General features: G+C 58.2%; 1 pseudogene; it reads left to right on the forward strand.

The window, feature by feature from the left end:
* The first annotated feature begins 1,705 nt into the window (after window positions 1–1,705).
* LOC104675114 lies at window positions 1,706–10,960 on the forward strand (annotated as a pseudogene).
* Window positions 10,961–11,416: the final 456 nt, after the last annotated feature.

The following is an 11,416-nucleotide window of genomic DNA, read 5'->3' on the forward strand; positions in this document are numbered from 1 at the left end:
CGTGTCCACGCACTTGTGCAAACACATTGCAGGCAGGCGTGTGGCCGCCTCAGGCAGCGGAGGACCCTGACTCTGGGCCCTGCTGAACTGGGCAAGTCCCCATTGTGATGCGTGCCATGACCTCAGAATGTCACTGGTGCTTAGCACCAATCCGCTCTCCGGCCTGCCTCTGTGTTCTACGGCAGTTACACACGCACAGTGGTATCTGGGAACAGTTTTGTGGACTCGAAGGTTTTCTACCTGAGAGGCATAACGCAGGCCAGCTGATTCATCAGAATCAGGTGAGTGCGACCTGCTCTCTTCCCTCCAGGCTCACTTGGGGACAGTGGCTGTGGTGTGGGTGGTGTTGGCCTCTGGGCAGCTACCGAGGAGGGTCATCCCTGAGCACCCACCGGGCGCCTCTTCTACACTGCCTGTGTAGACGATTGGCTCTTTCGTCTTCATGGTGGCTTCACAGAGTGAGTGCCGTTCCCTAGTGTACCCATTCGACAGGTGAGACGTCTGGGGTCAGAGAGGCGGTAACCGGCCTGGGAATCCAGACAGGACCCTGGGTTTTGCTTTCAGCCCTGCCGTGTGCTGTGCTGGAATTCAGGCCTGAACCCTGGGACCTCCCTGCCCTAGATCCCAAGTCTTCCCAGTTTTTCCATCCCGATGGGGCAGAGCCTGGTCCTGGCAGAGCCACTGGGATGGATCCACTGTGGGTGGGGGGGATAGGAAGGTCCTCAGAACACCTCTGTGCCCCAAGCTGGGTCCTGATGGTGGCTGTGGGCCTCACTGAACACACATGGTCCCTTATCCTGGGGAACCTTCTGCCCTTGGGCAGCTGTGGAAAATGAAGGAGCCCTGGAGGGCTGGCTGGGGGAGACTATCTTCCCTTCTGTTCAAAGGGGTCCAGGCACTGGGGTTCTCTCCAAGTATTTCTTGCTCTATCTGGTCCTCTTGAGGCCTCGCCCTCCTTTTGCCCCGAGTGTTCCCAGGAGGGGCAGTCCATCCAGGTGTTCTCCAGGATCAAGGACCCATGGTCCTTCCTCAGGGACCCAGGAAAATGAAGCCCCCTCCTGTGGGGACAGCTCAGAATAGTGGAGTCCACAGTCCCTCCCCGAGTGAGGGTTTCCACGAGCACAATAGATCATTTTCATCCCCAAACCGAACACCCTCCTGCTCAGCTGGCATTATTCCTAAAGTGGCTTCACTGTTCAGACTGAAGGGCCACGGGAGCCAAAGTGATGAGCGGAGAACAGAGCAGTCAGGAGAGATCTTGTTCCCTGTAGGAAACTGGGCATCTCTGTGGTCCCTGAGCATCTCAGGAGGCAGATTGTACAGAGACCTCTGGTCGCTGACCCCAGTCTGCCTCCACATCCCTGGAATAGCCCACTATGGACCCTTTGCCCTTGGCAGGTGGACACTATTCAACCTGCTGGGACAGGTGTGTCCCCATTTCATGGCATTTGGGGACGACGGGATTCTCTGTCCAGGTCGCACTATCCTCAAGTCCTTGGGATGATGCCCACCCCTGCTTGGGGCTTGAGACTCCAGAGATTCATGCAGGTGTGGGCCACTGGGTCTGGCTCCTTTTTACCTGGGGGTGGTGGTGGAATGGGGGTTACGCAGCCAGCCGGCATCTGGGAGCCCGGTGGGAACGATTCAGGTTTTCTCTGAAGCTCTCGGGTACAATGTAACTTTTAGATGATTTTTGGCTCACAGGATGGAAATCGCAGAGGATGCAGATAGTTTACGGGCACAGGAGCGAGATAATATCATTACGAAGTATGAGAAGGTACAGGTCGGTCTGCTCCTTGGAGGGAGGCCTCTTCCAGTGAGCCCTGGTCAAAGGGTCCTGGGCTCCCTAGGAGCACAGGGTGGGCATGGGTGGCCACTACCCACAGGCCCTTGCACCCTTTGCCTTGGACCCCTCACCAAGGCTCCCTCTGGGTTACAGGGACACCGAGCTGGGCTGCCAGAGGACTCAGGACCTGAGCCTGTTGGAATCTACAGCAGCATTGATTGCTTCGGGATTGTGCAGTGAGTCCTCTGTGCTCCCCTCACCCCTAAAGCATCTGTCTCAGCTCAGGGATGGGTTTGCTTTTAGAAAGGCCTTTCTGAGGCAGGACTGTCTCACCGGGTCGGGCCAACCTCTTTTCCAGGGTCAGAACTCCTCCCTGGCTCCCCTGCAGGTCCAGCCTGAGGTTGTTGTTAGGCCAGAGGTGCGGGGCCCATCTAGGGAGTGGATGGGAATGGAGACTGGGCTAGGTGAGGCCCCTGGACTCTCAGCAGTTCTGTCCACAAGTTAGTACAAGAGGAGTGGGGCAGCCTGAGGGTCTGGCCCCCTCTACTTGGAGACAACCCCAGTGAGATCCAAGTGTTGTGGCCACAGGGTGAAGGGACGCCTGGCCCAGCCTCAGGGCTGTTGTCCAGCAGGTCTCTGAGGGCCCACCTGCCCCTGTCCTCCCTCATTTCCCTAGAGCTACAGCCCTCACTGCCCCCATCGGGAAGATGGAAAGGCATGGAGACAGTGGGGCCTGTGGCCCTAGGGGAATGGGGGAGAAGATGGGCAGGGCCCCATTATGGGCATCTCATGTTAAGGCCAGGGAGGTAGCAGGGCTTGTGGCTAAAGACCCTGAGTCTGGTGCTGGGAAGGGATCTGGGGCCAGGTAAGAGGAGCCCAGCCAGGAGCCCATCCCTTAGGGATCATAGGATGGAGAGACAGAGGATCCCGGGGGAGGTAGGGTGGGAGGGAGCTGATGAGCCGTGCCACTTCTGAAACACAGGGTGTGTGGGTCAGGTGCAGGGAGAGGCAGGTGGAAGCTGGGAGTCAGAACCTGCAAGGGCCTTGGGGCTGTCAAGTGGGATGGGCCCCTGGTACACCAGGAGTTCACCGGGCAGGTCTCAGGGCAGGCTGCCTTGACCCTGGTGGGGTGATGCAGTCACTCCCTGAGGGACTCCTGTGAGGGCCCGGTCGCCCACCCTGGGTGGCCCCCATCCCATCTCAGGCCTGACCTTTCTCAGCTTCAGCAGAAAGCACCACCTCGAGTCCAGGACAGGCAGCCCCATTATGCAGCCTGACCGCCCCCCCACGCCAGGGGCCCCAGTAACCCCGCCCAGGCTGGCCCCGCACTCCTTATTCTCCCAGGTCCTCCCCCTCCTGGGAGTCAGCCCCACAGGAAGGCCCTTGTCCTCCGTTCCCTGTGCCTTCTCCTGGGCTGACCCCTGAGCTGGATACGGACAGAGCCTGTCCTTTCTGGGGGTTGGGTCCCAGTCTGGGGCAGCTCCAGGCCCTGTGCAGGTCCTCAGTTCTGCCTGGATTGCCTTACAGTGAGACAGAGCTGCCTCCTGCCACTGCTTGGGAGGTGAAGGTAAGAGCCTGATGCATGCGGGGGCTGGTCAAGGGGTGTGGGGACTGGGTGGGTGGTCAGTGAGGCAGAGGAGGCAGCTGGCTGGGGCGGTGGCGGGTGAGGGCAACACGCTATCACCGGGAGGGGCAGCAGTCCCTGCTGGATCTCACCCCAAGTTACTGTAATTTGGGCAGTTTGATAAAATTCCAAAGTGAGAACCACAGTTGTGGCTTGGGGGTGGCTGCCCGCCTGTGTCAGGACCCCACCTGACCCCACCTAGAGGCTGGGACCTGACCTAAGACTGGTGTGTCTGTAGCCTAAGGATGGCACGTCCTGGGGTCCCAAAGCCAGCCCATGGCGCTCATTTGCTCAAAGGCTCTCAACCCTTCGGGTCTGCCCTTCCTTGGCTCCCTCCAGCTGGGTCCACCAGGGCTCCAGAGCCCAAGATCCAGCATCCACGGGCGGCTCCGGAAAGCCTGGCAGCTCCCCTAATGCCAACATTCCTCATTTGACAGCAAATGCGGCGGGAGATAACACGAAAGAGCAAGTGGATGGAAATGCTGGGACAATGGGAGACATACAAGAACAGCACAAAGGTAATGTGTGGAGGGAGAGGCCCCGGAACCACTCTCTGCAGAGACATGGGACAGGCACCCATGGCTGTGGCCTGGCACCGTCAGCCTCTCAGAGGGTGGGTGGCACACTGTACTCTCCCAGAGGACTGCAGGCCTGGTCGGTGGTTTGCCTGCCTATTTGTGCAAGCATCACCTTGCTGGGAGGGAATCTGAATCTAAGGCTGGGACCACCCGGAGCTCAAGGCTAGGGATGCCCTGGTGACCCAAAGGAAGGAAAAGGTTCAGATCACAGTCCCGACTCTGATTGTCCATCCACTCTTTCAATCCTGGGAAGGGAGACGCTGTCCCAGCTTAATGTCACCTCTAACGAGGAATCATGGCGCAAAAACCAACCATTTCCAGAATCCTCGGGCTCTGGTCCTCACTGGGGTTGCCCCGTGGCCTGTGACACCAGGTTGTTTTCTGCCCACAGCTGATAGATCGAGTATATAAGGGCATTCCCACGAACATCCGGGGCCAAGTGTGGTCAGTCCTCCTTAACATACAGGAAGTCAAGTCGAAAAACCCCAGAACATACAAGGTACGCTCAGCCAGAGCACAACAAACAGGACAGGCCGTGGCAGGGGCCCAGGTCTCCAGCTGGAGGGAGCATCAAGCCCAGCCTGGGGTTGGGTGGGATGGTCAGATGCACATCCTGGGCACAGACGGTGACATAGTCACCACAGACAAACTCGGCTCTGGTGACCCTCCCCGGCTTCAGTAACAAGCCAAAAAGCAGCTTTGTGCAGAAGGAAACCTTCCTGCTTCCCTTCCTTCCCAGAGTGCTGACTGTGGGCTGACTGCCATTTGGGGCAGGGAGTCTTCCACCTGTTCTGAGGCTGCTTCCTCCTCTTGGCCCTGCCCTACAGGTCATGAAGGAGAAGGGCAAGAGGTCATCTGAACACATCCACCAGATCGACCTGGACGTGAGCGGGACACTAAGGACTCACATCTTCTTCAGGGATCGATACGGAGCCAAGTAAGCCTATGGGAGCCACAGGGTCCCAGCAGACATGGAGTGAACGAAAGGGATGGGGGCTTCCCCGGAGCAGAAGCCAGGGTCACCTAGGAGGGATGACAGAGCTACCAAGAGCACTCCTGGCCCAGGGAGCAGCCGGCACCATGAAACAAGCACCTCCCTGGTTCCAAGCCCTGGGCCAGACTGGAACACGTGGGGCCAGAACACAGGGGGATCCTGAGGAGACAGAAGGCAGCACAAAATCATGCACAATGGTGAAAAGTGTTCTCCCTGACCCACGGGGACCCATGGTAGGACTCACGGGAGGGTAGCAGGACAGAGGGCCCTTGAGCCTCCTGAGGTAACACTGACATCACCAAATGCTGGGGCAATTAGGGGTCCTGGAAACTCATCCTTGTCTGCTGGGAACGTGACATGGCACAGCCACTCTGACAGCCAGTTGGGCAGTGGCTCACAAAGCTCAATGGACTTGAACCACGTGTCCCCAAAGTGTCTCAGATATTGAAACCACTGATTTGAAAACTGACATCCACGTAAGATGTTCACTGCTTAATTCATCGTCACTCATACACGGAGACTTCGGGGATGGCCTTCAACACAGGAATGGGGAGAGCAAGGCTGGTCTTCCCTCCAAACGGAAGACCCAGTGAGAAAAGGGAACGAGCCACTGATGGCCGGACGAACGTAGGTGGATCCTAGATGCATTTTGCTGAGGGAAAGAAGCCAGACCCAATAAGCTACCACAGTAGGATTCCCATTCCTAGGCCATTCTGGAAAAGAACAAATCATAGGGACTGAGAAGCAGTCAGGGTGGCCAGGGGCTGACGGATCAGGGAGAGGCTGGGTACATAGGGGCCACCCTGGAGACTTGGAAGATGAAGGAGTCACTCCAGGAGGGGCTGAAGCGGTGGCCGGGAGACTCTGCCCATTGGTTTAGAACCGTGGAGGAACTGTACACCCAAAGACTGAACTGGCGTGTGTGCAAACTGAAAAAAAATAAAGAAAATCATTTAGAGTGAAAAGGATCAGGCAAATCTCTGTACAACTGGGCTATCTGCATATCACAGATGTGGATTTTACTGAAATATTTCCTCAAAGGCCCTGAAGAGCTCACTGCTTATCTGGTGAATCATCTGAACCTGAAATGGGATTTGTTTGTTAGGCTTTGTGGACAAAGTGAAACCAACAACATCTGCACAAAACAAGCAAAAGCCCCCTTTCTCTGTCTCCTAGGCAGCGGGAACTATTCTACATCCTCCTGGCATATTCGGAGTATAACCCGGTGAGTATTCCCGGCAGTGACGTTCCCGGGCAGTATTTCCCTGTTCACAGGAGTGGGTGTCTGGTGCCGTCGCTTCTCTTAAAGTTAGTGTTTGTGACCCACCAGGATATAGGATGTAGGACTCCAGCTCACTGCTGGCATAAACCTCCAAGCAAGGGGGTGGCCTCAAGGGGTCAAGCTGAGACACAAAGGAGTCGGGGCCTGGACTCCTGGTGTCACCTGGGTCTGACCACCACTTCTCAGAACAAGAAATGACGCCCTCCTCCTGGGGCTGCCCCAAAGCCCAGGAGCTTGGCAGGGTCGCACATGGGACGGTGCCATCAGGAGACATTTTGGACAAGGTGCTGAAGTGCCTGATGGACTTGGCTCTTGTCATGAAATGAATTTGCACCCTGAGGAAGCCTCTTCTTCAGAGGAAGCCTCCCCAGTCACCTCTGCCCTCTCCAATGACATGAGTCCTCCCAGGTGACCTCAGTCCTCCCAGGTGATGTCCTTCCACGGTGACTCTGGCTCTTGCAGGAGGTGGGCTACTGCAGGGACCTGAGCCCCATCGCGGCCTTGTTCCTCCTTTATCTGCCTGAGGAGGATGCGTTCTGGGCACTGGCGCAGCTGCTGGCCAGGGAGAGGCACTCCCTGCAGGGTAGGTGGACAGCTGCCCATGGGACCTCATGCAGCCAGATCCAGGGATGGCCACCCTGGCCAGGTGATCTCGGCTTTCAGCCAAGGCACCTTCCTTGTGTAGCCAGCTCCTTGGGAGTCTTCAGGGTATCTCTGCTGAGGGTCCCACAGGAGTCCGCGGCTGACCCCCAAAGCCCAAGTCAGACGACTTTCATCCCCATCAGCGGAGGGCATCTCATCCTCCCCGTGGCCACTCTCTGTGTCCTGCTGCCACGCCCTCCGGCTCTGATTCTGTGCAGCTGACTCTCCCCTCCCTGAGAGTCCTCCTGCCCTCCATCTATCCGGGCTCCTGCTGCCCTTGGTGCCCACGAATGGGCCGACCAAGCCCAGGTGGCAGCATCTCCCCATCCCGTGTCCCCTGGCCCGACCCCACTTCCAGGAGACGACTAGGAAGCCCAGCACCCACCCTGTTCTGGTCGCCATGTGGTGGCCTCAAGTCAGGCTTGCCCTTTTTGCACCCTGGTCCAGGAGGCGTCCAGGGGAACCTCCAGCCAGGCTCCAGGGGATGTTCCTGACCCACGTCCCCAGGGCAAAGGCTGCATGGTGGGGTCACCAGGTGGGAGGGTGAAAGGCCTTGCAGTTTGGGGGTCTCTCCAGCTGCCCAGCTCTTCCAGCTGATGGCTCCACATCTTGGGGAAAGGCTCTGATTTCTTGACGGGCTGGGGGCTTCTCAGGATTCCACAGCCCAAATGGCGGGACAGTCCAGGGGCTCCAAGACCATCAGGAGCATGTGGTACCCATGTCACAACCCAAGACCATGTGGCATCTGGTGAGTTTATGGCATCTGGTGAACAAGCTTGGGCTCTTCTCCAGAGGCCCTGCATCCCGTGGGGCTGGTGACTGGCTGAGTCCCAGCCACTGCGTGACCTGGGATGTCGGGTTCTCCATGGGCTGGGAGTTGGTCTATATGACAGAGGCACAGGGATGGGGGCCCAGCTCCCGCAGAGCAGGGCAAAGGGCAGTGTGCCCATTGGGAGTGTGGGAAGGGGACGGTGTTGTGGGGAGCCCTGGACACTGCCCAGAGTTCTGCACTAGGAGAAGGGTCTTCAGAGGCCCTGGAAGAGGGAGGTTTTTAGGGCAGCCCAGGGGGCCCTGAGCACCTCTGTTCCTCCCATCAGGACAAGGAAGGTCTTTGTGCACAGGGTTCCTCGTTAGGCTGGCTTCTCCAGATGTTGAATGACGAGGTAAGAAGGCATAGGGAGACCCTGGCTCAGGGACCCTCCTTGCCCTGCAGTGCCCTGCTTCCCCAGCCCGGGGGTCTGGCTCACCCATAGCCCACAGGAGGCTCCGCCCACAGGGGGGTCCCCACAGGACACCCAAACAAAACCCTCTGCCTAGGAGGGGTCATCCCAGGGCAATAACTGGGACTCAGGCCCCGCCTTATAGGCAGACTGGGCCAAGACCTGACTTGGGAGGGCTCAGGGAAGCCTCATGCCCTGGGCAAGCCCCTCTCTCCAGGAGCCACATCCCCCTCCAATGAGTGCCCCCCATGAGGAGCTGCAAGACCTTGTCTGACCCAGCGCCCTGGAGGGCTCAGGAAACCCTCATGGCGAAGGTCACTGACTCTGGGGACTGAAGCCCCAGTGGGCTCAGCTCGAGCCACCAGCCCCAGCCTGGAAGGGCTACAGTCTCCCACACCTGCTGTCCCCACAGATCTCTCTTGGGCTCACCCTGCGCCTGTGGGACGTGTATTTGCTGGAAGGAGAACAGGTGTTGATGCCGATGACAAGCATTGCCTTTAAAGTTCAGAGGAGTAAGTCTCCATGTGCCCAGTGGAGCCTGGGGAGCCCTGGGGTCAGACCCCGACTTACCCGAGGGCAGCTTCCTCACACTGTCCTCATGATCCTCTGTTCTGGCCTAGAGGGAAGTCTGGCCAGGTGGGCTGGGCAAGGCACAGTGACACCGAGCCCGTCCCCCACATGACCCAGATGAAAGTCAGGAGTGTTGCGAGCACTTCCCTGCCCAGGTCGTCCCCCAGCCACAGGCTCCTGTGCACATCTGGGCCCCTGGGGTGGCCACAAAAGGTTCTGGCACCGCCCAGTGGGAGACTGAAGTGGCCACAGGGTATCAGCTGTGCCCCTCCCAGGGAACTCTCCTGGCCTGATGTCCACCCTGTCCCTAGAGCGCCTCATGAAGACGTCCAGGTCTGGCCTGTGGGCACGGTTTCAGAACCAGTTCTTCCGTACCTGGGAGTTGGATGATGACTCTGTGCTCAAGCATCTTAGGGCCTCTACGAAGAAACTAACAAGGAAGCAAGGGGACCTGCCACCCCCAGGTGGGCTCCAGTGCCATGTCCTCTCCCATGTCACCCTCTGGGGCAGTCAATAGTGGGGGAGTGCCTAAGACCCACAACCCTACTACCTGGGCCTTCCTCTTCACATTTTCCTCCTCCTCTTCCTCCTGGACTCTAAGAAAGTACAGGAGGCCCACCGGTCCTCAGGGCAGGTGCTCAGTGCGTGTGTACTGGATGTGTTGTGCACGCAGGAGGGCAATGTGGGCATGACCCTCCAACAAGCTCCCTCCCACATTCCACAGTGTCTCTGTCTCCCCATCACAGGACCCTCAAGGGCACTAAAGGAGCCACACCCATTTGTGGGAAACCCTGCCCCTGGCTGCAAGCACCCACAGCCTCAGAGAGCAGCAGAGGCCCCTCACTGCTGCACGTTCCTCCAAGGTTGCCAGGACAACCAGCCTTGAGCCAGGGAGACAAGGGAATCGGGTGTCCCTCACTCACAGAGCATTCAGGGAGAGGGCACAAGCGGGACCCCGGGCGAGAGCCAGAGCCAAGAATTCAGGCAGATGTGGGAACAGTCAGTCCTGGCATGGACTGGGCAACCCAGGAGGGCAGAGGGTGACCCATGTCCAAGTCCAATCACCCACTGTGGAGATGGGTCCCCATGTGAGGTGGCAAAGGGTGACATCCAAGTCCCCTCCCACCTGAGTTCTCACTGGGGGCTGTATCCCTGGCCCAATAGCCCTGGGACGAGGGTGTGTGGTAGGAAGCCCCCAGCCAGTCCGAACCCTGGGGACAGTCCTAGGAGCCACCTGCCATCCCCCAACAGCTTCCCCATGCCAGGTGGCACACACCTCTCCCCTGGGATCAGCAGACTACAGGTGTGTCCTCAGTGTCAGATCACGGGGCCACACAGAGACCCTGAGGACTCCAGAGACCCAGGCAGGTGGGGCCTGGCCGGGAAAGGCCTGCATGGGCTCACTGGAGACGCTGACCACGACTGTTTTCCTTTCAGCCAAACCCGAGCAAGGGTCCTCGGTACCTAGGCCTGTGCTGTATTCAAGTGGCAGGACGACCCTCTGTAAGGGGCACAGGCAGGCCCCTCCAGGCCCATCAGCCTGGTTCCAGCGGCCCATTTCGTTGGTTTCCCCACCATGGGCACCTTGTTCTTCCACATCCTGTCCTGGTGGGGCTGTCCGGGAAGACACCTACCCTGTGGGCACTCAGGGTGTGCCCAGCCCGGCCCCGGCTCAGCGAAGACCTCAGGGTTCCTGGACATTCCTGGAGTGGAACTCGATGCCCCGTCTCCCAACGGACCTGGATGTAGGGGGCCCTTGGTTCCCCCATTATGATTTCGAACAGACCTGCTGGGTCCGTGTCCCTTCTGAATGTGTCCTGGATGACCCCGGGACTGTGGGACAGGGCCAGCTCTGGAAGCCCATGGGAACCCTGACACCAGACCCTACCCAGGCCCATCAGGACTGAGGGAGGTTGGGAGACATCCCACTGCAACAGGGCACCCCATCTGCGGACAAGAGACTTGCACCTAATTTCTACAGTGGCACCGTATCCCAGGAAGACCAGCTGGCCACCTGCTGGCAGGCGGAACACCCTGCGGAGGGGGTGAGATTGGCTTTCACTGCACTGAGCCACAATGTGGACATGGACTTCCAGCCCTGCACTGCACCCAGCAATGATTCCATAGGACACCCCCTTCGCAGCTAGGGACGAGCAGCAGTGCGCTCCCACCGCAGGGCCTTGCCCCTGCTCCTCTACTTGGAAAGTTCTCAGTTCCCTCCAGGCCTTCTAGAAGCATCTGGGGCAGGGCTCATAGCTGGATAACTTCCCGAGACTTAACAACCCAAGCCAGCTTCACATCCTCATTTTATTTTTTGTTAAACTTATGAAAATTTATTAAGAAAGTGTGCAGCTCGAAAGACCTTCACAGATGGAACACACCAGCCCCCGGATCACAAAGTCAACCATGTCCAGCCCCTCCCAGCACCCCCAGTCCTGCCACCAGCATTCTGAATTCCAACAACACCGTGCGCCTGCCTTTGTACTCTACCCTTATGGAAGGATAACCCCCTTCATGTTTTAAAATAAATGTTTTCTGTTCAAATTATTTTAGATATACAGAAATATTGAAAAGGCACTACAGTGTCCTCCTACACCTTCCATCCAGCTGCCCCTTATTATGACATTTTGCAGTACCATGGCACATAAGAAATTTAGGCCGGATGTGGTGACTGACACGTGTAATCTCAACAATTTGAGAGGTCAAGGCGGGAGGTTCAG

The sequence above is a fragment of the Rhinopithecus roxellana genome, chromosome 19 (assembly GCF_007565055.1).
Source record: "Rhinopithecus roxellana isolate Shanxi Qingling chromosome 19, ASM756505v1, whole genome shotgun sequence".
In the NCBI taxonomy this organism is placed as follows: Eukaryota; Metazoa; Chordata; class Mammalia; order Primates; family Cercopithecidae; genus Rhinopithecus; species Rhinopithecus roxellana.